Source organism: Loxodonta africana, chromosome 21, assembly GCF_030014295.1.
Source record: "Loxodonta africana isolate mLoxAfr1 chromosome 21, mLoxAfr1.hap2, whole genome shotgun sequence".
Taxonomy (NCBI): domain Eukaryota; kingdom Metazoa; phylum Chordata; class Mammalia; order Proboscidea; family Elephantidae; genus Loxodonta; species Loxodonta africana.
In genome coordinates, this window is record NC_087362.1 from 410,223 (window position 1) to 435,565 (window position 25,343).

At 41.6% G+C, this 25,343-nt stretch overlaps 1 protein-coding gene across 5 annotated transcripts in view; it reads left to right on the plus strand.

The window, feature by feature from the left end:
- The window catches only part of IRF2 (interferon regulatory factor 2), a 143,633-nt gene that overhangs the window by 1,821 nt on the left and 116,469 nt on the right, over positions 1-25,343 (plus strand). Inside the window, exon 1 of one of the 5 annotated variants that reach the window (XM_064273530.1) lies at positions 1-25,343. This exon is cut by the window's right edge and continues 9,151 nt beyond it. The exons of the other annotated variants lie outside the window; for them this stretch is intronic. The gene's annotated coding sequence lies outside the window, so the exon portion shown is untranslated. 5 annotated transcript variants of the gene reach the window in all.

The window sequence follows — 25,343 nt, forward strand, 5'->3', positions numbered from 1 at the left end:
GGTAGACGGGACCCTTTGTGATCAGCTGTAAATGGGGACTCCTGGGACTGGCAGTCGAGATTGTCACATACTGGGGGGTGGTTAAGAGCTGGGCTGCTAACCGAAAGGTCTGCAGTTCGAATCCACCAGCCGCTCCTGGAAAACCCTGTGGGGCAGTTCTACTCCTTCCTGTAGAGTTGCAATGAGTTGGAATCGACTCGTTGGCAGCGAGTTTAGGGGGTGGTTTAAACCCGTAGTGTTTGAAACGTGGGGGCATTTTAACTGCTCCTCTGTCCTCCGCAGCCTTCTCCGGCAGTATGAGCAGTGGGTGTACGCCTTGCCCTTGGTTATGGAATAAGAAAATGTGGAGGCTTTCTAAATGGGAAAAAGTGACCATGACATTTGCTTTCTGCTACTGGCCTCCCTGTTGCTGTGACTCCATCTGCTTTTGATGAATGGCTAGGAGGGTGGAGGATAGTTACATTTCCTGTTGTGGATTTTTAGGAATCAGCAAGGTTGTTGTCAAGCGTACAGTCGTTCATGGGTTTTCGGACTGCCTGTGAATACCGTTGGAGCCTAGCAGCCTGCACTTTTTGGTGCTTAAGTGCAGGTGCAGAGAGGAGTCTGGTGACAGACGAGCAGGGAGAGTGGACGGCCTTGATGCTAGACAGATGCTGCTTCCTTAGCAGGACCTGGCGGGCGGGGGGAATCCCTGCTTAGTTTTGTCTCCCAGGCTGATCCAGCATTATCTGATTTTCCAGAAGCCCCATCTTTTTTTTTTTTTTGCGGGAGGGAAGAAAACTAAGAATTCCTAGAAAAACTTACGTTTTCTAAGGAAACTTCAGCAGAAAGAATATTTAGGACTTAAACTGGAATCTCCAAAAGGAAAACCTTGAATATCTATTGATTGATGTCGCAAAGTCCAGAATTTCACTGTTAATTAGTGAATGATTATAATTAAATAACTTGGCCTGTTGTGTAAGAAGTTAGATTTTTGCCACTTAGATCCAAGAGTTCTTGTCTGTTGTTATGATTTGTATAGTTTAATTGCTTCTTGAAATGAAACACTTACATTTTCCATTCTCAACAAATAGCCTTTTTTCTGTGAACCCTCAGAAGTTAAGAGATAATTCCACATATTTCAGATGTACTTAACGTGTAAAAATGTGGTCATAATCAACAGTAAGGGTGTGTGTTCAGATGGGAGGCCGATCATGGCCAGCAAACGGTTGCCATGAAGCAGCGGCAGCTCTGTGAACTCTGGCCCCACCGCTGTCCTCGCTGCCGTCTGACGTGCTTTATTAGGGCAAATATTCAATGTAGGAGCCAGTTAAAGATGTTTACACTTCGTGACGGAGCACTCGAAACTAAGGAAGTTCAGCATTTGATGTGCCTTAAATTCCTTGTGTTGCCAAGGACATTTTAATTTTATTCTTAGTATCAAATATAAGCTCTGTTTTTCTTTGTTGTTGTTGTTCACTTGTTTTGTTTTTAGAGCAGTTTCACACATTTCATTTTGATAGTGAACAGACCTCTGAACTGGGTCATGATTCCCTAATCTGCCTTATACCAAAAAGGGCTTAAAGCAGATAAGGGAATTAGTTTATTCATTCAGTAAATATTCGCAGAACATTTACTGTGCACCAGACCCAGTGCTAGGCTTGTGGATTCAACCGAGAACAAGAAAGAACACGAAAGGCCTTTAGGGAGATTGCTTTTTAGTTGGCGAGCTGATGATAAACAACCACAAAATAAATACAGTGATTACCTTTTGGGGTCCTTTGAAGGTAATAATAATATTTGACTGTATATCTCAGAGTTGCTTTTGGGAATAAATGAGATACTGTGTATGAAAGAAAGTTGCCTATAGTACAGTAATCTATAAATGTGTAAGGCATTAACTTAAAAAAAAAAAAAAAACTATCATTACTATTAACCTAAAAAGCCGGGCGATCATGATTGGGGATTAAATGCTGACTTTCTCTTATCACACTTCCAGAAAGGAGGGGCTTTACTTCTGAGAGTATATGAATGTTGGCAAGGAGTTAAACATGGAGTAACTATTTTATGTCAAGTATCGAGAAAGTATTTAACAATGAAATATAACAATGTCAGTGAATTTTTCCTGTCAAAAATTAGGTGGTACCTATGGAGACCAGATGAGATGAAAATAACAATGATTGGACCAATGTATTTTCTGTATAGCGGGAGAAAAAAATCTTCCCAAGCCTCATTGTGCTGTAGTATGAATTTTCTTCGTCATTGCTTTGAGACTCTTCGATTCATTATGTATAATTACAGGCATGCCTTAGCTAATTTCAATATTTTGCCATAACATCTTTAAAGGGACTTGATTAACTTGCATTTATTGAATACTTGTGTGCTCAACGTTACATATGTGAAATAAGGTATTAAATATATAACATATTTTTACATATATAAAACAAAATACAGAAAGTAATACATAAAAATAATCTGCTGAGAAATGTCAGTTATTATTAATAAAAGTCAACTCTTCTTCCTTACATCTCTCTGGGGTACTGTGTTCCTTTCATGCAGGAGTAAAAGGTCAGGCCTTTCTGCCTCCGTCCCGTTTCTGTCGCCCTTGGACTTGAGTTGGAACAATGATTTCTGCGTTACGTCTGCCCGAGGCAGGGCTGTGCGGTGGCCAGGTGGTGGGAGTGGCTGGTGGGAATGGGAGCAAGGTTTGATTAAACCTCACTTTTTCAACAAATAATGATAAACTTCTGTACGTAGAAGGAAAATAATACAGAGAGTTGAGATGTAAACCAGAAGTCAGTATTTATCTAAAATACCAAGGGAAATTCACAGCCATGAAATGAAGCCTATAGGCACCTGATCCTGGCAGCTTCTTTGTCTGCAGGGCTCTACCTGGGCCCCTCTGGATTCAAAGTGGACAGCAGGCTTGCAGCCTCCAACTTTTTACCTCGAAGCAGCCCTTCAAAATGATTTTCCCCTCACAAGCCCTGTATTTTGAGGGTCTTGAAATAAATTGCATTTACTTAGGGAGAGTTCACTTGCTCATTTTCTATTATTCAGAACACGTGGCGTTTCCAGTCAGAACTTACGATTGACTTGAGAAAAGCATTGTTATCGAATCTAGTTGATCTAATTCCAGGCACAGTAGAGGGACTTGGTGTTTTAGACAGCCTGGACAGCGCTTTTCAGGTAAGCTCACGGTCCTGTTGGGCTTTTTGAGGTACTGAAACTAGCAGAGGACCCTCCCACCTCCATCAGTACCTTTGCGTTCTGCTCGGGGTCCAGGGAGTCCAAGATCCGAACCACTGTAGAACTCACGCAGTTAAGTTGTTAAATGAATATGAACCTTGTGCCATTAGTTCATTTATTTGTTAAATATTTGTTGACAGCCACCTATATACTAGGCTCTGTGTGGGGGAAGGTGCGTGGACCCAGAATCCAGAGGCCCAGAGTTGACTCCCAGCTGTTGTACTAACTCTTCAATCACTTCCCTTTTCTGGACCTTAGTTTTCACATCTGTAAAATGTGCTGGTTGGTTCTGTCATCTCTGAGGGGATGGGGCACAGGAGCCCCCAGATTTGAGACTATATAGAGCCTCTCCCCGCCTTTCCCCGCGACAACCCGTCATTCCCCAGACTGGGATCCCTCGGGTGAGTGGGGCAGAGCCAAAGTGGAGAACCACTGAATCGAGCGTCTATGTTGTTACATGCTGTGCAGTTGATTCCTACTCCTGATGACCCTACAGCACAGAAGAGAACTGCCCCATAGGGTTTCCTAGCTGTAATCTTTATGGGAGCAAATAGGTCTTTTCTCCAGCAAAGCCAGCCACTGGTGAGTTTGAACCGCCAGTCTTTCGGTTAGCAGCTGATTGCTTAACTGTTGCCCCAACAGGGCTCCTTCAAGTGTCTCTAACCAGAAAACCAGACCCATTGCTGCCGAGTCGATTCCACTCATAGTGTCAGAGTAGAACTGCCCCATAGGGTTTCCAAGGCTGTAAATCTTCATAAACGGCCACATCTTTCTCCTGTGGAGGTGCTCGTGAGCTTGAACCAATGACTTTTTGTATTTTTATCTCGTTGTCCCGGAAGGCCACAGAGAATTTGGGCTTCTTTTCTATTTGTTTCTGTTTGGGCTGAGAGTCCTTTTGTCAGTCTAGTATTCAGCTCCCATAAGCAAGAAAGAATTAGACCCAAGCAAGGAACATCTCCATAAGTCACGGTCCATGTGTGTGCTGCACTGCCCTGTCTTCTTGACGAGCAGAAGGCTTGTGCGGTTCTCTCTCATGATGGATTCTAAGCATTTTTATCTCAAGGGCAAGACCAATTTAGTTCAACAGAATATCCTAGTTTAGGATTTTGTGGATAAATGCCTGTCCAGCTTTCATTAAACAAACATTTTGGGAGTTAACTGCTTGCTATGTGATTTTCATAAGGAATTTCTTTTCAGATGTAGTTGGCAGCCTGTTGCTGTCTGTGTTACAGCCTTTGACACTTGGTTACATAATGTGATCAAAGGAAAAAGTGATTTCACAGTTTAACTTGTTCTTATTGAGGTTATGAATGTCAGGTGTTTGGAGGATCTAAATTTTTTTTAACTTTTTTTTTGTGCTTTAGATGAAGGTTTATAGAGCAAATTAGTTTCTCATTAAACAATTGATACACGTACTGTTTTGTGACATTGGTTGCCACCCACAAGACATGTCAGCACTCTCTCCTTCTTGACATTGGGTTCCCCATTACCAGCTTTCCTCTCCCCTCTTGTCTTCTTGTCCTTCCCCCTGGGCTGGTGTGCCCCTTTAGTCTCATTTTGTTTTATGGGGCTGTCTAATCTTTGACTGAAGGGTGAACCTCAGGCGTGACTTCAGTACTGAGTTTAAAGGGTGTCTGGGGGGCCATACTCTTGGGGTTTCTCCAGTCTCGGTCAGACCAGTAAGTCTGGTCTTGTGAGTTAGAATTTTGTTCTGCATTTTTCTTCAGCTCTGTCCCGGACCCTCTGTTGTGATCCCTGTCAGAGCAGTTGGTGGTGGTAGCTGGGCACCATCTAACTGTGCTAGACTCGGTCTGGTAGAGGCTGTGGTACTTGTGGTCCATTAGTCATTTGGACTAATCTTTCCCTTGTGTCTTCCTTTGGTTTTCTTCGTTCTCCCTTTCTCTAGATGGGGTGGAACCAGTGTAGTACCTTAGATGGCTGCTGACAAGCTTTTAAGACTTACTTTGATACTCACTAAAGTAGGATATAGAACATTTTCTTTATTACCTGTTGTGCCAATTGAGCTAGATGTTCCCTGGGACCATGGTACCCAGCCCTCAGCCCAGTAATTCAGTCCCTCAGGGAGTTTGGATGTGTCTTTGAAGCTTCTATGACTTCGCTTTGGTCAGGTTGTGCTGGCTTCCCCAGTATTGTGTACTCTTACCCTTCACCATGCCTCCTGAATTCTTGATTGGGAGAGAAAGAAGATGTAATCAGGCAGATAAATTTTCTGTCTTTGCACAAATGCCATTGAAAGAGTTTCAGAGGTTGGGGGTGGTGGGCAACGGTAACAGTTGGTAGTTAATTGATAGGAACTCAAGGACCAGCTGAACTATTGGAGGACCCTCCACTCTGGGCTTAGAGGTCAGGCCTTTTTATCCAGGGAAAGATAAAGTCTGATGGGAAAACTGTTAGGTATCAGTAGACTTTTTACAAATGAACAGCAAGTTGTCAGTAGTTATCACTTGGGCATGATTGAAGCCACCTTAGGAATACTAGTATTAGGACACTGTCTGGGCTGGAGGAATTGGTACCCACCATCCGAGGCCTTAAGGCATTGGTGGTTCAGTGGTAGAACTCGGACCTTCCGTGTGGGAGACCCGGGTTCAATTCCTGGCCACCGTAGTGTGTCATTGGAAGCCCGTGTGTTGCTGTGATACTGAACAGGTTTCAGCAGAGCTTCTAGACTAAGATGGACTAGGAAGAAAGGCCTGGCAATCTGCTTCTAAAAATCAGCCATGAAAACTGTATAGATTTCAGTGGTCCAGTCCTCAAAAGGATGATGCAGGACAAGGCAGCATTTTGTTCCATTGTGCAAGGGGTCACTGTCTGTCAGGGACTGACTCTGCAGCGGATTACAACAACATTCGAGGCCTCAAACTTAATCCAAAATTTCCTTTGGAAGAAACTATAGGCTTCTAGAGGAAGATACAGAATACAGGTAGATAATATTTATTAGAAATACTGTGATAACACTCTTAGGTCCTCTTCCTTTCCCCCAGGTGGTCTTCTTTGGTTCAGTGTTGTTTTTGTCAGCAGGAGGTAAATAAGGAACCCTGGTGGCACAATGGTTAAGTGCTTGGCTGCTAACGTTCATAAGTTCAGTAGTTTGAACCCACCAGCCTCTCCGTGGGAGAAGGATCTGGTGATCTGCTTCTTTAAAGATTGCAGCATAAGAAAACGTATGGGGCAGTTCTGTGCTGTCACATAGGGTCACTATGATTCTGACTGTGAGTTAGACTTGACAGCACACAGTGCCAACAGCAGAAGGTAAATATGGAATCAGGAAAAGAGAATGGACCAATTCTGTGTTTCCTTAAAGAATATATGGCACAAGTGAAGACTGAATCACGAATGCTGTAACTGGGTACTGCATGCCATTGACTTTGAAACTGAGTAATCTATCTTGTAGTTAGAACTGTACATTGAAATAACCTTCCTGGAATTCAGTTTAGTGCTATGTACTGAAAGTCTTGAAAACGTTAAACCCTCTGACCCAGTTAATTCCACTTCTAGGAATCCACTCAGTGAAGTAACCAGAGTTGGGAACAAAGATTTATGTACGAGGATGTTTACTGAATTGGCTTTTATTGTAGTGAAAACTTGGAAACAACCTAAATATCCAACAGTAGGAGTACATTTGGATGAATTATGGCACATGCAGATATGAGTATAGTTAGCTTACAAAATTCATGTTTTTGAAAAGCATTTGATGATTGGAAAATGTTTATGGTATATGCTGGATGGAAAGAAGAGGGCATTAAATTGTGGCCCTAATTCTGTTTGTAAATGTATTTGTATAACATGATTAAAAAAAAAAAAACTGGAAGAAAACATCATTTGGATGGTGGGGTTGTGTTTTTTGTTCCCTTTGAAATAGTTTTGTAATTTCCAAATTTAATACAACAAGCACAATTACTTTTATAACTCAAGACAATTCTAAAATGTCCCCTCTTGACCTTACCCCTGGGTAGCGTAAGATTGTTGTTGTTGTTAGGTACCGTTGAGTCAATTTCAATTCATAGTGACCCCATGCAGCAGAGTAGAACTGCCCCTTAGGGTTTTCTAGGCTGTAATCTTTACGGGAACAGGTCACAAGATCTTTCTCCCGAGGAGCTGCTGGGTGGGTTTGAACAGCTAAGCTTGGGTTAGCAGCCATGCGCTTAACCGTTGTACCATCAGGGCTCTGTAGTGTAAGTTTGGGGAAAGTGTACTGGTCCTTGTTGAGGAAGGTGCTGTGCTAACCTCGGGCGGATTAGCCAGTGAGCAAGGCAGGCACAGGCTTACTTGTGTTTACTCACTGTGAGGTGGTGAAAAACAGGAGAGATTGTGCACTTCGGATTAGTAAGTAAACAGTTAAGCCCGTGCATACCTTGCTTATTGGGTAATCCGTCCCTGGACCTGGATTTAACTATTCTTGTGCTCTTTCTGCCTTAATGTCTGGAGCCAGGCTCTAGAATCACGATGTCCTCAGCCAGCGCTGGGAGAAGGTACCATCGACCTACTCTTCACGGCTCTTGCTACTTGAAAACAGTTTCAGACTGGTGGCTCCTGGTGAGGTTGGACGCGCTCTTTGTCAAGAAGCATGAAGGGTCTGAGATGTTCCTCAATAGCATTGTTATATTCTTTATAGACATGAATACTGCAGAAACACAAGGCACCTGAGTCAGGGAAAATAGTTCTTTACTGATATTTACAACCAGGTCACAGGTCAGTAGCCAGAGTAACATTGCAGTGTTGGTCCCCCATACCTTGACCTACAGGTAACAACGTGGGAGCTGGTGGAAACTTTCTATACGGATGCAGGTTACATCCTGCGGATGAGGGATGGAGCAGCTGCCCTCCCCCCCACCCCCGCTGGGTGGAGAGGGGAAAAAACCGTTGCTCCTTTGATGGAAAGGATCCTGGGTTCTCAGCTAACCTTGTGGATCATTCTAAGGGTAAGATAAACCCCAGGTGTCTCTGGCTTTACAACCTAGAGATGTGTCCAAGGTCTGGGCTTCATCCTTGTTGAAATTTCATAAGTAGGGAGGTAGGTTTTCCTAGCACCTTGGGGGCTTAACTTAGGGACCTAGGCCAGCTGTAGCCATTTGGCTTTCTCATGAAGATAAAAACCACAAAACCAAACCCCCTGCCATCAGGTTGATTCAGACTCACAACAGCCCTGTAGGGCACTGTAGAACTGCCCCATAGGGTTTCCAAGGCTGTAATCTTTACGGAAGCAGACTGCCACATCTTTCTCCCACGGAGCAGCTGGTGTATTCGAACCGCCAACCTGTTGGTTAGCAGCCGAGTGATTAATCACTGCACCACCGGCGTTCCGTTCATGAAGATAAGAAAAACTTTGTTATCCTTTCTGGTTAAAAAAAAAAGTTTTTTAGACAAATTCTCATGATATGTCAAGAGTAAATTGCTTCTAGGGAAAGTGAAAGCAAACGTTATCTATATGTCATATACATTCTCTGTTTTTATATTGTACGCGTCCTCATGTCTTGGGAGACTAGGGTGTTTTGTAGGAACATGGAGAAATCCAGGCGAGTTTTACTTATCCCCACATAACCACCTTTATAAGTCCTCTAGTGGACAGTGACTTAGTATGACCTTATCAGAGTGGAATCTCTGATTTCCCACAGCTGAAGAAGCCCCTCAAGCCCTAATTTTTATCTGAAAAAAATTTAGAACACTTTTGATCCCTTTTTGGATACTGAAGACATTTTTGGATTGTTATGCAACTAGGGTAGGGCATAACTGTTAGGAATTCAGCAGCAGAATGCTGAAGAACAGCCAAAAAATGGCAGTATTGGTTAGGACAGCACTGTTCTGCAGTAACGTAATGTGAGACACATACGTAACTTTTAATTTTCTAATTGTTGGGCATAGTCAGGTCGATTTTCGACTCATGGTGACCCCACGTGACAGAGAACTGCCCCATAGGGTTTCCTAGGCTGTAATGTTCACAGAAGTGGGTTGCTAGGTCTTTCTCCTGCGGTACCACTGGATGGGTTCGAACCACCAGCCTTCCATTAGCAGCTGAGCGCTTAACCGTTACCACACTAGGGCTCCTTCACTCTTCTAGTAGCCACATGAAAAAAGTAAAAAACAAAACAAAACAGGTGAAATTAATTTTAATAGTATATTTCATTTAACTCAGCATACCCAAAATATTATTTCAACGTGTAATTGATATACAAATATTAATGAGATCTTTTACATTCTTTTTTTCATACTGAGTCTTCAAAGTCCAGTGTTACGTCACACCTACAGCAGACCCAATTCGGACTAGCCACATTTCAGGTGCCCAGTAGCTGCATGTGGCTGCTGGCCACCATATTGGATAGTTCAGGCTTAGGAATCGAAGCAAGGTCTGAGGAGAAATACGGGGCTGGGTGGGGGAGAGTTTTATTCCGGGAATGAAACCTAAAAGGACTGGAGGAAAGCAGAGCTCAGGTGGTCATAACTGCACAAATCTCCTTGTGCCTCCCCCCCCGCCAAAACTTTACCTGATCTCTCCAGCCTAAAATAATAACCTGCTCCGAATTTCTAAGGAGTCCCTGGGTTAATATGCTTGGCTGATAACTGAAGGGTTGGAGGCTCGAGTTCACCAAGAGGTACCTTGGAAGAAAGGACTGGTGATCTGCTTATAACAAATCAGCCACCGAAAACTCTATGGGCGTAGTTGTACGCTGACATACATGCTGTTTCCATGAGTCGGAATTGATTGGACGGCAACTGTTTGCTTTCTGAATTTCTACAGACACACCCAGTGGATGTGCCAGCGATATGGCAGTTAGTCTTGTACGTTTTGATGGTTCTCCTCTTGCCTCTTGAACTGTTAAAACAATCTTTGATTACTCAGTTTTTCCATTTATATCATCTACATGGTGTGTTATCTGAGAGCTGGGATCGTGTCGTGTTTCTTTGCATTCCCTCCCAGCACTTGATATGCAGTGAGAACTAGATAATCCTCTGTTGATGTGGTTTTCATCTGTAGAGCAAAGGTTAGCTCAGAAGGCTGAATTCCAGCTCGGGGAGGATGGCACAGGCTCACTTGGTGTTAGAAGCCTGGTGATGTATGTCTTGGGCACATAAACATTGGGATTTGTCGCTTTGCATTAATTAGGGACTCATCACCTACAAGGTGAAAAATTAACGTGTGGGTATTCTGTTTTTGTACCCAGACCGCTAAGAAAACCTTGCCAGGCCATTCCTATGATCATCTAAGTCTCAGTGATGGTATTGATGCTGTTTATATGTATCAATAAGCTATTTGGTCATAAGCTGGAGCTGTGCATCAGGGAGCTGCTGCTTTCCCTCTGGGTTTGTTAATGAACACTTCAGTCTGTAGCATATATGCAGTGAAATTCTTTTAAAATCAAGTACAATATTTTGCAGTTGCTGTCCTTTGCTCTCTTTGACTGTAATTGTGAAGTTGAAGCAACAGACTTCCCCACAGAGGCAAGGCAATTTATTTTTATTGAATCCTACCTAAGAACTGCTTAGGTAGCTTTTCTCTGCAAGATTTAATGCAACATTCACTGATTCATGTTAGCAGGGCCAGCAGCTAGAAAAATAAAGACTAAACCAAACCTTCAGCAGAGAAATTCCCAGCTGCTCAGTGGGCCAGAGCTTTTCCTGATTGCTTTCTTCCAATGAAAACACCGTAGATTAGTTTTAAGTGAATTCTAGTAGGTTTGGGGATTTGCAAGTGACAGAAGAATAGGAAAGCATAATCTCACTTTAAAATAATAATCCTGAAGGTAAATCTTTATTGACTCTTTTCTGGGGTGTTGGGATTTTGTTCACATGGGAAAACTTAAGTCACGCCCTCTGCTTAAAAAAAAAAAAAAGCCCTCTGCTTAGCTGATTTTTAAAGTTAAGGTCCTCAAGGTAGCAAGAAAGAACAGGCGCAGAGAAGTCAAGCATGAGGCCGTAGCCCCATGAGGATGAGCTTGCGGGTTTGGGGTGTTGTAGGGACTCCCAAGGAGCCACACAGATGCTGCTGCTCCCCTCTTCTTCTCAGCCTGGGGAGCCTGGCTGGGAGGTCCTGGTAGGAAATGTAGATGAAGCGTTGTTTCCACTTTTGGGTGTCGTGATACTGTTGATCTGTGAAGTCAGGGCAGATTTCAACGTCATTGGAGAGGAGTTGCCTCTCTTACAGGTGCTCTTAATGCCTTAACGTTTTTTCTTTCTGTTTTTTCAAAGTCAGGTTGCAGTTTGGGAGATGGGAAACGTAAAGACGTTTCAACTGGAACAAGTGACTCTTTGGACCACTCAGTCACTGGATGAGCGTTTATTTAGTGCTAACTGTATGTGGGGAGTTCCTGGGTGGTTAGAGGCTCAAGTCCAGTTGTCGTCAAGCTGACCCCGACTCCTGGAGACCCCATGTGTGTCCAGGTAGAACTGTGCTCCGTAGGGTTTCGGTGGCTGATTTTTCTGGAGTAGATCATGAGGCCTTTCTTCCAAGGCACCTCTGGGTGGCCTCAAACTTCTAACCTTTCGGTTAGCGGGGAACATGTTAATTGTTTGCACCACCCAGAGACTCCAACTACATGTAAAGGAGTATATAAAAAAGTAGAAAAGTAATCAACTTGGATTTGAGTTAGCTAAATAGATTTTCTGAAGTCTTTAGTTAGGAACCTATAAGGGAGACCAGTTAATATAACTGTTAGTCAAATTTATGCACCAATGACTAATGCCAAAGATGAGGAAGTTGAAGATTTTACCGACGTCTGTAGTCTGAAATTGATCAAACGTGCAATGAAGATGTATTGATAATTACTGGTGATTGGAATTTAAAAGTTGGAAACAAGAAGGATGGATAGTTGAAAAATAGGGCCTTGGTGACAGAAATGACACCAGAGATCACATGATAGAATTTTGCAAGACCAACGATTTATTCAGTGCGAATTCCTTTTTTCAGCAACATGAACGGTGACTATACACATGGACCTCACCAGACAGAAAACACAGGAGTCAAATTGACTACATCTGTGGAAAGAGACGATGGAAAATCTCAATGTCATCAGTCAGAGCAAAGCCAGGGGCCAGCTTTAGAATAGCCATCAATTGCTCACATGCAAGTGCAAGCTGAGGCTGAAAAAAATTAAAACAAGCTGCCAGACCCAAAATAGGACCTTGAGTATATCATACCTGAATTTAGAGACCATCCAAGAACAGATTTGACACATTGAACGTTAATGACTGAAGACCAGACGAGTTGTGGGATGACATCAAGGACATTATACATGAAGAAAGCAAGTTGTTGTTATTGTTAGGTTCTGTGGAGTGGGTTCCAACCCATGGCGACCCTGTGTACCACAGAACGAAACACTGCCTGGTCCTGCACCACGCTTACAATTGTTATGTGTGAGCCCATTGTTGCAGCCACTGTGTCAGTCCATCTCATTGAGGGTCTTCCTTTTTTCCGCTGACCCTGTACTTTACCAAGTGTGATGTCCTTTTCTGGGGACTGATCCTTCCTGACAACATGTCCAAAGTATGTAAGACACAGTCTCGCCATCCTTGCTTCTAAGGAGCATTCTGGTGGTACTTCTTCCAAGACAGATTTGTTCGTTCTTTTGGTAATCTGTGGTATATTCAGTATTTTTCACCAATACCACAATTCAAAGGCTTCAGTTCTTCTTCGGGGTTTCTCAAGCTGGAAGAACTGAAGGGAAAATTGAAGCCTCAAGTTGAAAAATTGAAGGATTCTATGGGCAAAATATTGAAAGACTCAGGAAAATTCAAAAGAAGATGGAAGGAATACACAGAATCATTGTACCAAAAAGAATTTGTCAGTGTTCAGCCATTTCAGGAGGTAGCCTATGATCAGGAACTGATGATATTGAAGGAAGAAGTCCAAGCTGCACTGAAGGCATTGGCAAAAAACAAGGCTCCGGGAATTGAAGAATACCAATTGAGATGTTTCAGCAAACGGATGGAGCATCAGAGGTACTCATTCGTCTATGCCAATTTATTTGGAAGACAGCTACCTGGCCAACCCACTGAAAGAGATGTATGTTTGTGCCCATTCCAAAGAAAGGTGATCCATCAGAATGTAGAAATTATCGAACGATATCATTAATATCACATGCACGTAGAATTTTGCTGAAGATAATTCAAAAATGGTTGTAGCAATACATCGACCTGGAACTCCCAGAAATTCAAGCCAGATTCATCCCAGAAATTGAAGCCAGATTCAGAAGAGGATGTGGAAGAAGGGGTATCATGACTGATGTCAGATGGATCTCAGCTGAAAGCAGAGAATACCAGAAAGATATTTACCTGTATTTTATTGACTGTGCAAGGGCGTTAACTATGTGGATCATAACAAATCATGGCTAACATTGCAAAGAATGGGAATTTCAGAACCCTTAATTGTACTCGTGGGTAACCTGTGTATAGATCAAGATACAGTCGTTTGAACAGAACAAGGGGATACTGTGTGGTTTAAAATCAGGAAAGGTGTGCCTTAGGATTGTATTCTTTCGCCATACTTATTCAATCTGTATGCTGAGCAAATAACCCGAGAAGCTGGACTCTCTGACGAAGAACGTGGCATCAGGATTGGAGGAAGGTTCATTAACAATTTTCGATATGAAGAGAACTTGAACCACTTACTAATGAAGATCAAGACCACAGCCTTTAGTATGAATTAAACCTCAGCATAAAGAAAACAAAAATCCTCACAACTAGACCAATAAAGTGTATTACGATAAACAGAGAGAAGATCGAAGTTGTCAAGAATTTCATTTCACTTGGATCCACAGTCAACACCCATGGAAGCAGCAGTCAAGAAATGAAACAAGGTATTGCATTGGGCAAATCTGCTGCAAAAGACCTCTTTAAAGTGTTGAAAAGCAAAGATGTCACTTTGAGGACTAAGGTACGCCTGACCCGGAAGCAGTGGTATTTTCAGTCACCTCATATGTGTGTGAAAACTGGACAGTGAATAAGCAAGACCGAAGAAGAATTGATGCTTTTCAGTTATGGTGTTGGTAAAGAACAAGCGTGTCTTAGAAGGAGTACAGCTAGAGTGCTCCTTGGAAGTGAGGATGGTGAGACTTTGTCTGAGGTAGTTTGGACGTGTTATCAGGAGGGACCAGTTCCTGGAGAAGCACGTCATGCTTGGGTGGGTAGAGGATCAGCAAAAAAGAGGAAGACCCTTGACAAGATGGATTGACACAGTGGCTGCAACAATGGGCTCAAACATAGCAACAATTGTGAGGATGGTGCAGGACCTGGCAGTGTTTTGGTCTGTTGTACATTGGGTTGTTATGAGTTGGTACTGACTTCAGGGTACCTAACAACAACAATAACAAGGAGTCTAATTTTTACAGGTGGATAAAATAGAGTCAAGCAATTAGGCAGCTAAGATCATAGTTCCAGAAAACACTTCTTGGTGATTTTTGTTATCCATAATACCTTTTAGAGGTCTTCTTCCTTGGACCACAGGGGATAGTTTCAGATTATGGTGGAAGCACTAGGGCTAATGTGATGGAGCTATAACCAAGTTGTTGTCATTAATTGTTGTTGAGTCACATTGAGTTTACTCGGACTCATGGTGACCCCAAGTGTGCAGAATAGAACTGCTCCATAGACTCTTCAAGGCCTTTCAAAAGTTGATAGATTTTCTTCCGAGGCACCTCTTTGCGGATTTGAATTGCCAATCTTTCAGCTAGTAGTTGAGCGCTGAACTGTTTGTGCTACTCTTTGGCCAAGCGTATGCATTTTATTTCATTTTTTTAAAAGATTCTTAATTTTATAATAATTATAAAAAAAAGACATTGTTTCATTGTTACTGCTGTTTTTCTCCCATTCTTTCACATTCCATTTGGTAGGTAGAATTCAGCTGTTGTCTGGTGTCTTTTGCCTTTGAGAAAAACTGATGTGGGCAAGTCAAGCACAGATATAGCTCTTTTACGGTAATGTATGTCTTTGTTTGAAAAATCCTGATAATTGTCTCCACTCCCTACGTTCCTGTCCCTCAGGGTAGACACTGTAACTAGCAAGGCTGCTTAATACATAGCAGTTTTGCGTGGGGAGAACCTCCCCCTGTGCATGGCGGTGAGAGGCTTTCTCCTCACATGGCTTGAGTTGACATCCACTGGCTTGAGTTGACATCCACTGTGAAGGGAAATTAGGACCTTATTTGTTTTTTAAAATGCTTCCTTTTCTCTGTGTATTTGTAAGTGTGTTTTTGGCCATGGTGAATACTTCCAGTTGCCCATGATGGGACTGAGGGGACAGAGTGACAGCAGGAACTTATGGATGCATTTCCGGTTGTTCTTTTTGTGGGTTCCACAAGGATGTACTAGTACAGTCTGAAAAACTAATGAAGATTCTACCTATGACGGTGTGTGTAGCATATAGCAGAAAACCATTTTTAAAATTAATTAATAAATTTTTTTATTGTGCTTTAAGTGAAAATTTACAGCTCTAGTTTCCTGTTCAGAATTTATACACATTATTATGTGGCCCTAGTTGCTATCCTTAAAATGTGATAGCATACCCCTGTCCACCAGGGATTTCCCGTGTCCATTCAAACAGCTCCTATACCTTTCTGCATTCTCATCTTGCCTCTGGACAGGAGCTGCCCATTTAGTGTCGTGTATCTACTTGAACTAAGAAGCACACTCTTCACGAGTATTATTTTATGTTTTACAGTTCAGTCTAATCTTTGTCTGAAGAGTTGGCTTCAGTAATGGTTTTAGTTCTGGGTTAACAGAGAGTCCAGAGGCCACGGCTTCTGGGGTTCCTCCAGTCCCAGTCAGACCATTAAGTCTGGTCTTTTTACTAGAACTTGAATTCTATACCCCGCTTTTCTCCTGCCCCATCGGGGACTGTCTGTTGTGTTCCCTGTCAGGGTGTCATTGGTGGGAGCTGGGTGCTATCTAGTTTTAGCCTCAGGATGTTGGAGTCTGGTTTATGTGACCCATTTTGTCTCTTCGGTTAATATTTTCCTGGAGCTTTTGGTGCTCTTCATTCTCCTTTGCTCCAGGTGGGTTGGGACCAATTGATACATCTTAGATGGCCTCTCGCTGCCTTTTAAGACCCCAGATGCCACTCAACAAAGTGGGGTGCAGAACATTTTCTTAATATACTTTGTTATGACTGTTGACCCAGATGTCCCCCGAAACCATGGTCCCCAGACCCCCACCCCTGCTACTTTGTCCCTTAGAGTGTTTGGCTTTGTTCAGGAAGCTTGTTAGCTTTTGGTTTCGTCCATTTGTGTGGACTTCCCTTCACCTAAGATAATTCTTGCCTACTATCTAGTTAGTGAATCACCTTCTCCCTCCCTCCCCGTCCTCATAACCATCAAACAATGTTTTCTTTTGTATTTAGTTCTTTTCTTGAGTTCTTATAATAGTGGTCTCATACAATATTTGTCCTTTCTTGACTAATTTCACTCAGCATAATGCTTTCCAGATTCATCCATGTTGTGAGATGCTTCCCAGATTCATCATTGCTCTTCATCGTTGCATAGTATTCCATTGTGTGAAAACACCGTAATTTGTTTATCCATTCGTCCGTTGATGAGCATCTAGGTTGTTTCCATCTTTTTGCTGTTGTGTACAGTGCTGCAGTGAACATGGGTGTACATATCTCCATTCATGTGGCGGTTCTTCTTTCTCTAGGATATATTCCAGGGAGCGGGATTGTTGGATGGTATGGTAATTCTATTTCTAGCTTTTTAAGGAAGCGCTAAATCAATTTCCAAAGTAGTTTACCATTTTATATTCCCACCAGCAGTGTAGAAGTGTTCTAGTCTCTCCATAACCTCTCCAACATTTATTATTTTGTGTTTTCCAGATTAATGCTAGCCTTGTTGGGGTGAGATGGTATCTCGTTATTGTTTCGATCTGCATTTCTCTAATGGCTAATGATCGTGAGCATTTCCTCACATATATGTTAGCCACCTGAAAAAGTCGTTTTTGGTGAAGTGCCTGTTCATATCCTTTGCCCATTTTTTAATTGGGTTGTTTGTCTTTTCGTGGTTGAAGTTTTGCAATATCTTGTAGATTTTAGAGATTAGACCCTGATCAGATATGTCGTAGCCAAAAATTTTTCCTAACCTGTAAGTTTTCTCTTTACTCTTTTGCTGAAGTCTTTTGATGAGCGTGTTTGATTTTTAGGAGCTCCCAGTTATCTGGTTTCTCTTCTGGTGTTTGTGCATTGTTACGTTTTGTATTCTGTTTATGCCATGTATTAGGGCTCCTAACGTTGTCCCTATTTTTTCTTCCATAATCTTTATCATTTATGATTTAATATTTAGGTCTTTGATCCATTTTGAGTTAGTTTTTGTGCATGGTGTGAGGTATGGGTCTTGATTCATTTTTCTGCAGATAGATATCCAGTTATGCCAGCACCATTTGTTAAAGAAACTGCCTTTTCCCCATTTAATGGCCTTTGGGCCTTTGTCAAATATCAGCTGTTCATAGGTGGATGAATTTATGTCTGGATTGTCTGTTCTGTTCCATTTGTCTATGTCTCTGTTGTTGTACCAGTACCAGGCTGTCTGGACTATTGTAGCAGTATAACAGGTTCTAAAATCAGGCAGTGTGAGGCTTCCCACTTTGTTGTTCTTCAGTAATGCTGTACTTATCTGAGGCATCTTCCATTTCCATATGAAATTGGTGATTTGTTTTTCCATCTCATTAAAAAATGTGGTTGGAATTTGGATCCAGATTGCATTGTATCTGTAGATGGCTTTGGGTGGAACTGACATTTTCACAATGTTGAGTTGTCCTATCTATGAGCAGGGTATGTTTTCCCACTTACGTAGGTCTTTTTTGGTTTTTTCCAGTAGTGTCTTGTAGTTTTCTTTGTATAGGTCTTTTATGTCTTTGGTTAGATTTATTCCTAAGTATATTTACCTTCTTGGGGGCTATTGTAAATGGTTTTGATTTGGTGATTTCCTGTTCGAAGTTGTCTCGTTGGTATAGAGGAATACAACTGATTTTTCTATGTTCATCTTGTGTCCTGATAACTTTGCTGAAATCTATTGGTTTCGGTAGTTTTCTTGTGGATTCTTTATGGTTTTCTGTGTATAAGATCATATCATCTGCAAATAGGAATACTTTTACTTCTTGCTTACCAATTTGGATGCCCATTGTTTCTTTTTCTTGCCTAATTGCTCTTGCTAGGACCTCTAGCTCAATGTTGAATAAGAGTGGTGATAAAGGACATCCTTGTCTGGTTGCCATTCTCAAGGGGAATGCTTTCAGATTCTCTCCACTTACGATTATGTTGGCTGCTGGCTTAGTGTAAATGCCCTTTATTATGTTGAGGAGTTTCCCTTCTATTCCTATTTCGCTGAGAGTTTTTGTCATGAATGGATGTTGGACTTTGTCAGATGCCTTTTCTGCCTCAATGGATAAGATCATGTGGTTCTTACCTTTTGTTTTATTTATGTGATGGATTACTTTGATTGCTTTTCTAATGTTGAACCATCCCTGTATAAAAATTCCACTTGGTCATGGTGAATTATTTTTTTGATGTGTTGTTGAATTCTATTGGCTAGAATTTTGTTGAGGATTTTTGCGCTTGCGTTCATGAAGGATATTGGTTTGAAATTTTTTTTTTTTTTTGTGGTGTCTTTACCTTGTTTTGGTATCAAGGTTATGCTGGCTTCACAGGTCGAGTTTGGGAGTATTCCATCCTCTGAAACCTTGTGTAGTGGTGGTGTTAACTCTTCTCTGAATGTTTGGTAGAATTCTCCAGTGAAGCCGTGAGGACCAGGGCTTTTTTTGTTGGGAGTTTTTAAATTACCTCTTCAATCTTTTCTTTTATTCTAGGTTTATTTAGTTGTTCTACGTCTGTTTGTGTTCGTTTAGGTAGGTAATGTGTTTCTGGAAATTTGTCCATTTCCTTTAGGTTTTCAAATTTGTTAGAGTACAGTTTTTCGTAGTATTCTGTTATGATTCTTTTAATTTCAGTTAGTTCTGTTATGATATCACCCATATCATTTCTTGTTTGGGTTGTTTGCTTCCTGTCCTGTTTTTCTTTTTTCAGTTTGGCCAGTGGTTTATCGATTTTGTTGATCTTTGCGAAGAATCAGCTTTTTTTCTTGTTAATTCTTTCAGTTTTTCTCTTCACTATTTCTGCTGTAGTTTTTATTATTTCCTTTCTTCTCATGCGAGTGAGCCTCTTTTACTGCTCTTTTCCATTTTTTTGAGTTGTAGGGTTAATGTTTGATTTTGGCACTTTCTTTTTTCTGGATGTGTATATTTACTGCTGTAAAATGGCATCTGAACACTGTTTTGCTGTGTCCCAAAAGTTCTGGTAGGATGTGTTTTCATTCTTATTTGATTCTGTGAATTTCTGTATTCTGTCCTTAATTTCTTCTACAGCCCAGTAGTCTTTGAGCAAGGTGTTGTTTAGTTTCCATGTGTTTGATTTTTTTTTCCTTGCTTTTTCTGTTATTGATTTCTACTTTTAGGGCTTTACAGTCAGAAAAGTTGTTTTGTAATACTTCCATGTTTTAGATTCTGTTCAGGCTTGCTTTGTGGCCTAATATGTGGTCTATTCTGGAGAATGTTCCATGTGTGTTGAAAAAGAAAGTACACTTGCCTACTGTTGAGTGGAGTGTTCCGTGTATGTCTATGAGATTAAGTTGGTTGATTGTGACATTTAGGTCTTCTGTGTCTTTACTGAGCTTCTTTCTGGATGTTATGTTCTGTTCTTCACCAAAAGTCGTGTGTTGAGGTCTAATATTATTGTGGAGCTATTTCTCTTCCTAGTGCTGTTAGAGTTTGTTTTGTGTATTTTGGAGCTGTGTTGTTTGGTATGTAAATATTAACGGTTTTCTCCTCCTGGTGTATTGACCCTTTAATCATTTTATAGTGTCCTTCCTTATCCTTTGTGGTAGATTTTGCTTTAAAGTCTATTTTGTAAGAGATTAATATTGCCACTCCTGCTCTTTTTTGATTGTTGTTTGCCTGATATATTTTTTTCCATGCTTTGTGTTTTAGCTTGTTTGTCTTTCATGATAAGGTGTGTCTCTTATAGGCAGGATATAGATGGATTGTGTTTTTTTTAATCCATTCTGCCATTCTCTGTCTCTTTATTGGTGCATTTAGTCCATTTACATTCAGCATAATTGTTTTTGGATATGAGTTCAGTGCTGTCATTTTGATTTTGTGTGTGTGTGTGTGTGTGTGTTGTTGACACTTTGTTCCACTTAATTTTCTGTGCTGTTGTTTTTTTTTATGTTGTTGATTTTGTATTTGCTGAATCTTTATGTTTGTCTTGTTTTTTATTTCGATGTATAGTATTCTTAATTTTCTTTTTGGTTACCTTAATATTTATCTGTTTTTCTAAGTTTAAACCAATCTTTTATTTCTTGCTGTCACCTTGATTTGCTCTCCATATGAAAGTTCTGCGACTGCATTCTTTAGTCCTCTTTTTTGTTTTAATGTCATCTTTTACACATTGACATCTCTGTTTCCCTATATTCAGTGTTTCAGCTTTGATTTATTTTTGTGACTTCCCTATCTGGGTTGATATCTGGTTGTTCTGTCCTGTGTTCTAGTCCTGAGTTGTTATCTGATGTTATTTATTTTCTAATAGGAGGACTCCCTTGAATATTTCTTGTAATTTTGGTTTGGCTTTTACAAATCCCCTAAACTTCTGTTCATCTGGCAATACCGTAATTTAACGATCATATTTGAGAGACAGTTTTGGTTTAGATGTAATTCTTGGTTGGCAGTTTTTTTCCTTCAAGGCTTTATACATGTCATCCCATTGCCTTCTTGCCTGCATGGTTTCTGCTGAGTAGTCAGAGTTTAGTCTTACTGACTGTCCTTTGTAGATGACTTTTTGTTTATCCCTAGCCACTCTTAAAATTCTCTCTTTATCTTTGGTTTTGGGAAGTTTGATTACAATATGTCTTGGTGACTTTCTTTTGGCATCTACCCCGTGTGGGGTTCAGTGAGCTTCTTGGATATTTTCTCATCTTTCACGATATCTGGGAAGTTTTCTGCCAATAAATCTTCAACAATTCTCTCTGTATTTTCTGTTATCCACCCCTGTTGTGGCACTCCAATCACTTGTAGGTTATTCCTCTTGATAGTGTCCCACATAATTCTTAGAGTTTCTTCATTTTTAAAAATTCTTTTATCTGCTTTTTCCTCAGGTAAGTTGGTGCCAAGTGCTTTATCTTCAGTCTCACTATTTCTGGCTTCTGTTGCCTCAGTTCTGCTCCTGTGACTTTCTATTGAGTTGTCTAATTCTGAAATTTTATTGTTAATCTTTTGGATTTCTGTTTGTTGTCTCTCATTGGGTTCTTGCAGCCTGCTAAATTTGTCTTTATGCTCTGACATAACCTTCTTAAATTTCTCTATTGCTTTGTCTGTATATTCCTTATTTTGGTCTGCATTTTGCCTGATCTCGTTCCTGATATCTTGAACAGCTCTGTATATTAGTCTTTGGAATTTTACCTCCAGTAATTCCAAGACGCTATCTTCCTCTGGGAGGTTTCTTGATTCAATGTTTTGGTCACTTCCTGAGCCATCATGGCGTGCCTCTTTATGTGATTTGATATTGACTGTTGTCTCCGAGCCATCAATAAGAAGATATTACATTTATTTGTGTTATGCCTGCTTACTGTGTCCTAGCTTCTTTTTTTGTTTTGATATGCCCAAATAGGCTGCTCGAGTGAGCTAGTTTGATTATTGGCAAATTTGAAGCTCTAATGTCCTGTCACCAGGTGGTTAGAGCTGTTATTAGTTATATGAGCCCAGAAGTCTGTTTACTTTTTTTGTATGAATTCAGCTGAGGTATCTATTTTTTATCTAGGTAGTCAGTTGCCAAGTGTGTGGAGCAGGCTCTCACCTACAGTCTTAGATGAGCAGGGCTAATTGGGTGTAGGCATAGGTATCTGGCTGCAGTAGGGGGTCATGTGCTAAGCAAGGCAGGGGACTGATAACCACCCCTAAATGTCTGTGTGGAAAGCGTGTCCCTGTTCCCTAGGGCACCTACGTGGGTAGGTTTTACAGTCGGACTTTGATCATCTAGTACTGTTGGCTGTAAGGACTGTGTGGTACCACTTATTCTCAGACACCTGTCGTGGGTGGCTAGGTGGAGTTGGTGGAGCCACCAGTCCTCAGGCCCCTGATGTGAGTAGGTGAGGACCCTGCTTAATGGGCAGGTTTGTGTCAAATGTCGTGAATCAGCCACTCCACTCCTCCTCAGCTGTTGGATTTGAACATAGGCTTCAGGTGTATACCCTGTCGTACTGTGCTAATGAGGGCCTAAGCTGTTGAAATGGACCCACACAGGTCTGGCAGCAATGAAAGGTATTCAAAGTCCATGGACTCCTTATGCCTGTGCAAAGGGACTGCCCTGAGTTCCTGGCTTAAGGGAGCTGGCACAATATTTTTCCTGTTTGTTGATTTGCTCCCTCTCCAAGCTGGGAGAATGGCTCACGGCTCATGACGGGTCCTACTTTCGGCCCAGGGAGGAGAGCAGTCGCTGAAGATGGACTGGAACCTGGAGCAGAGCGGGTAGGGGCAGGTAAATGGGAGAGAGGTACTTCCCAAGGGAGGGGGGAAGGGTTCTTTTGATCTGTATGGCAGGCTAGACACTCACCTTTCACTGATTCACTGCCACTTCTCCCTGTTTTTGGAGGTTTGTGGAGACTCTCGACGGCTCTGTTTATCCCAAAGCGGAAAACTCATCCCGAGTGCTAGTGCTTGTGCTTGCCACGGTGCAAGCACACCAGCCGATCCAGCCTGTAGGGTGCCGGCCAGGTCACGTCTGGCAAATGCCGACTGCTTCTGAACTGTCCCCCTCTCCCTCTGCTACTCAGTCTGGTTCCTCAACTTTGTCTTGTTGTTCAGGGCTCCTAGATTGTCATATATAATTGGTTCACTTTTTTTTTGGGTCTTTGTTGCGAGAGGGACCACAGGAAGTGTCTGACTACTCCACCGTCTTTGTCCCACCTCCTCACAAAACCATTTTTTAAAATTTCATCTGTTATAACCCTGATGAAACACACACTGGGGAATTAAATTATACTGAATAGAGTAAATCAGAGTGGATTGGTAAGTGAAAAAAATCAGATAAAAAATTTAACTTCTCATAGAATGCTAGCATTGGAAATATACGTAGAATGCTGCTGTGGCTGTTAGTCGCCATCAGGTGGGCTCTGGCTCGTGTACAACAGAACGAAACGTAGTCTGGTTCTCCTCCATCCTCGTGCTCGTTGGTGTGTTCAAGTCTATCGTTGAGGCCACTGCATTTTGAGTGCCTTCCAACCTGGGGAGCTCGTCTTCCAGCACGAAAGCAGACAGTACTCTGTTGTGATCCGTAGGGTTTTTGCTGGCTGCTCTTCAAAGCAGATCATCAGAGCTTTCTTCCAAATCTTTCTTAGTCTGGAAGCTCTGCTGAAATCAGAACACTGCGGGGACTCTGCCGGAATTTGAAATACTGGTGGGAAAACGTCCAGCATCATAGCGACGTGGAAGCCACTACAATATGGCAAACTGATAGAAGGGGAGGGGAAGGACATAGAGTCGGGAAAACACTGTTTATAGCGTGTTGGAAATCATGTGACCTGCTGAAGCCAGGTGAGCAGATGGAGTGATTTTGCTGAACTCGCCAGCAAATAATTACTGTTAGTTTTATTTTGAATTCTAAAATTTCTAAAGAGAGGAAAAATGTCGCAGTGCTCGAATGTGGTAGTGAATTAATCGTAGCAGCCGCTATCAGTTTGGGGATCATGAAAAAGACCTTGGGGTTCATTCACTTTTATGGTATTTTGGGGTAAAGGTGAGTAAAAGCAGCCTCAAAATAACATTTGAGGGGATGAGAATTTAAATATGATATGTTTTATTATGTTTCAGTGCTATTCTTTGAGTGGATAAAAAAATCATTGCTGAAATAACAGATCTGTTGAATGAAATGAATAAAGGCATTTGTGATTTGCTGTGAATTACCAACAGAACGAGAAGCCATTTATTTATCCCGGATTGGGTTTTAGTAGATGAAGAAATTCCGGGAAGTAGTGCAAGGGTGCAGTAGCAAATTTATTGTTGGTTTAGGTTTATGTTCTGCTCAAAATTTTCGTTTCACTCAATTCTTTTGAAAAGTTGATCTTTACAAGATGATTTGGCCTGGCAAGGTGACATGAATTCTGACTAAGAATGAGTTGGGAAGAAGATACATAATGTCTGTTTGACACAAGGCAGAGCTTAAGGAGAACTGTACTTTGCAGAAATTTATATTCTTCTCTTTAAGCTTGGGGCAGAAGTTCAAAAAAAAAAAATCCTTAAAATTAACCTCAAGTATTGGTCTCATGGTTAACGCATTCAGCTGCCAACTGAAAGATGGGCCGTTCAAGCCCATCCCAAGGCGCCTTGGAAGAAAGGAACTTCTTCCCGTTCTGTCCCCTCTGCATCCCCGGAGACTGACTGAGAGGTGAGAATGTCGCCACCATCGGGTGTGGAGGTCTAACAGCTTAGGTTGACTGGCTGTGCTTTACTGGATATTTCTCTTCATTGTAGGGATCAAGTTGTAAGGTCTTAGTCAAAGACCCTAGATACTTTTATGGTATATTTCTATATGTGATAGTCTATATTCTTTTGTAAAGTGCTGCCCTTTTGACCCATTTATAAATTTTTGAATGCAGCAAAGTGTTTTTCACCAAAACCAAAACCTGTTGCCGTCAATTCCGACTCATAGTGATCCTGTAAGACAGAGTAGAACTGCCTCATAGGGTTTCCACGGCTCTACTCTTTAAGGAAGCAGACTGCCACATCTTCTACCACTGATCGGCTGGTGGGTTTGAACTGCCAGCCTTTAGGTTAGCAACTGAGTGCTTAACCACTGCGCCACCAAAATGACTTGCATATATGCAGTACTAAATAAATGTTGGTTGAATTGAGTTACGGTGGTTGACTTAGTTTCTGTATTTGTTATTTCCTGCCCAGACGTAGATCCATCCATGGTACTTTGGAGCTATTAAGGCTCGTGCTGTGTTTTCCACTGAGGCAGAAGGACCAGACAGCAGGTGGAAACGCGTCAGCCATGTTTGTGTGTGCCCTGGGGTGTGTTGGGATGTTTTCCCTCGTCAGTCAGTAAAGATCCTTGCTAAGGTACAAGTGCAAATGACT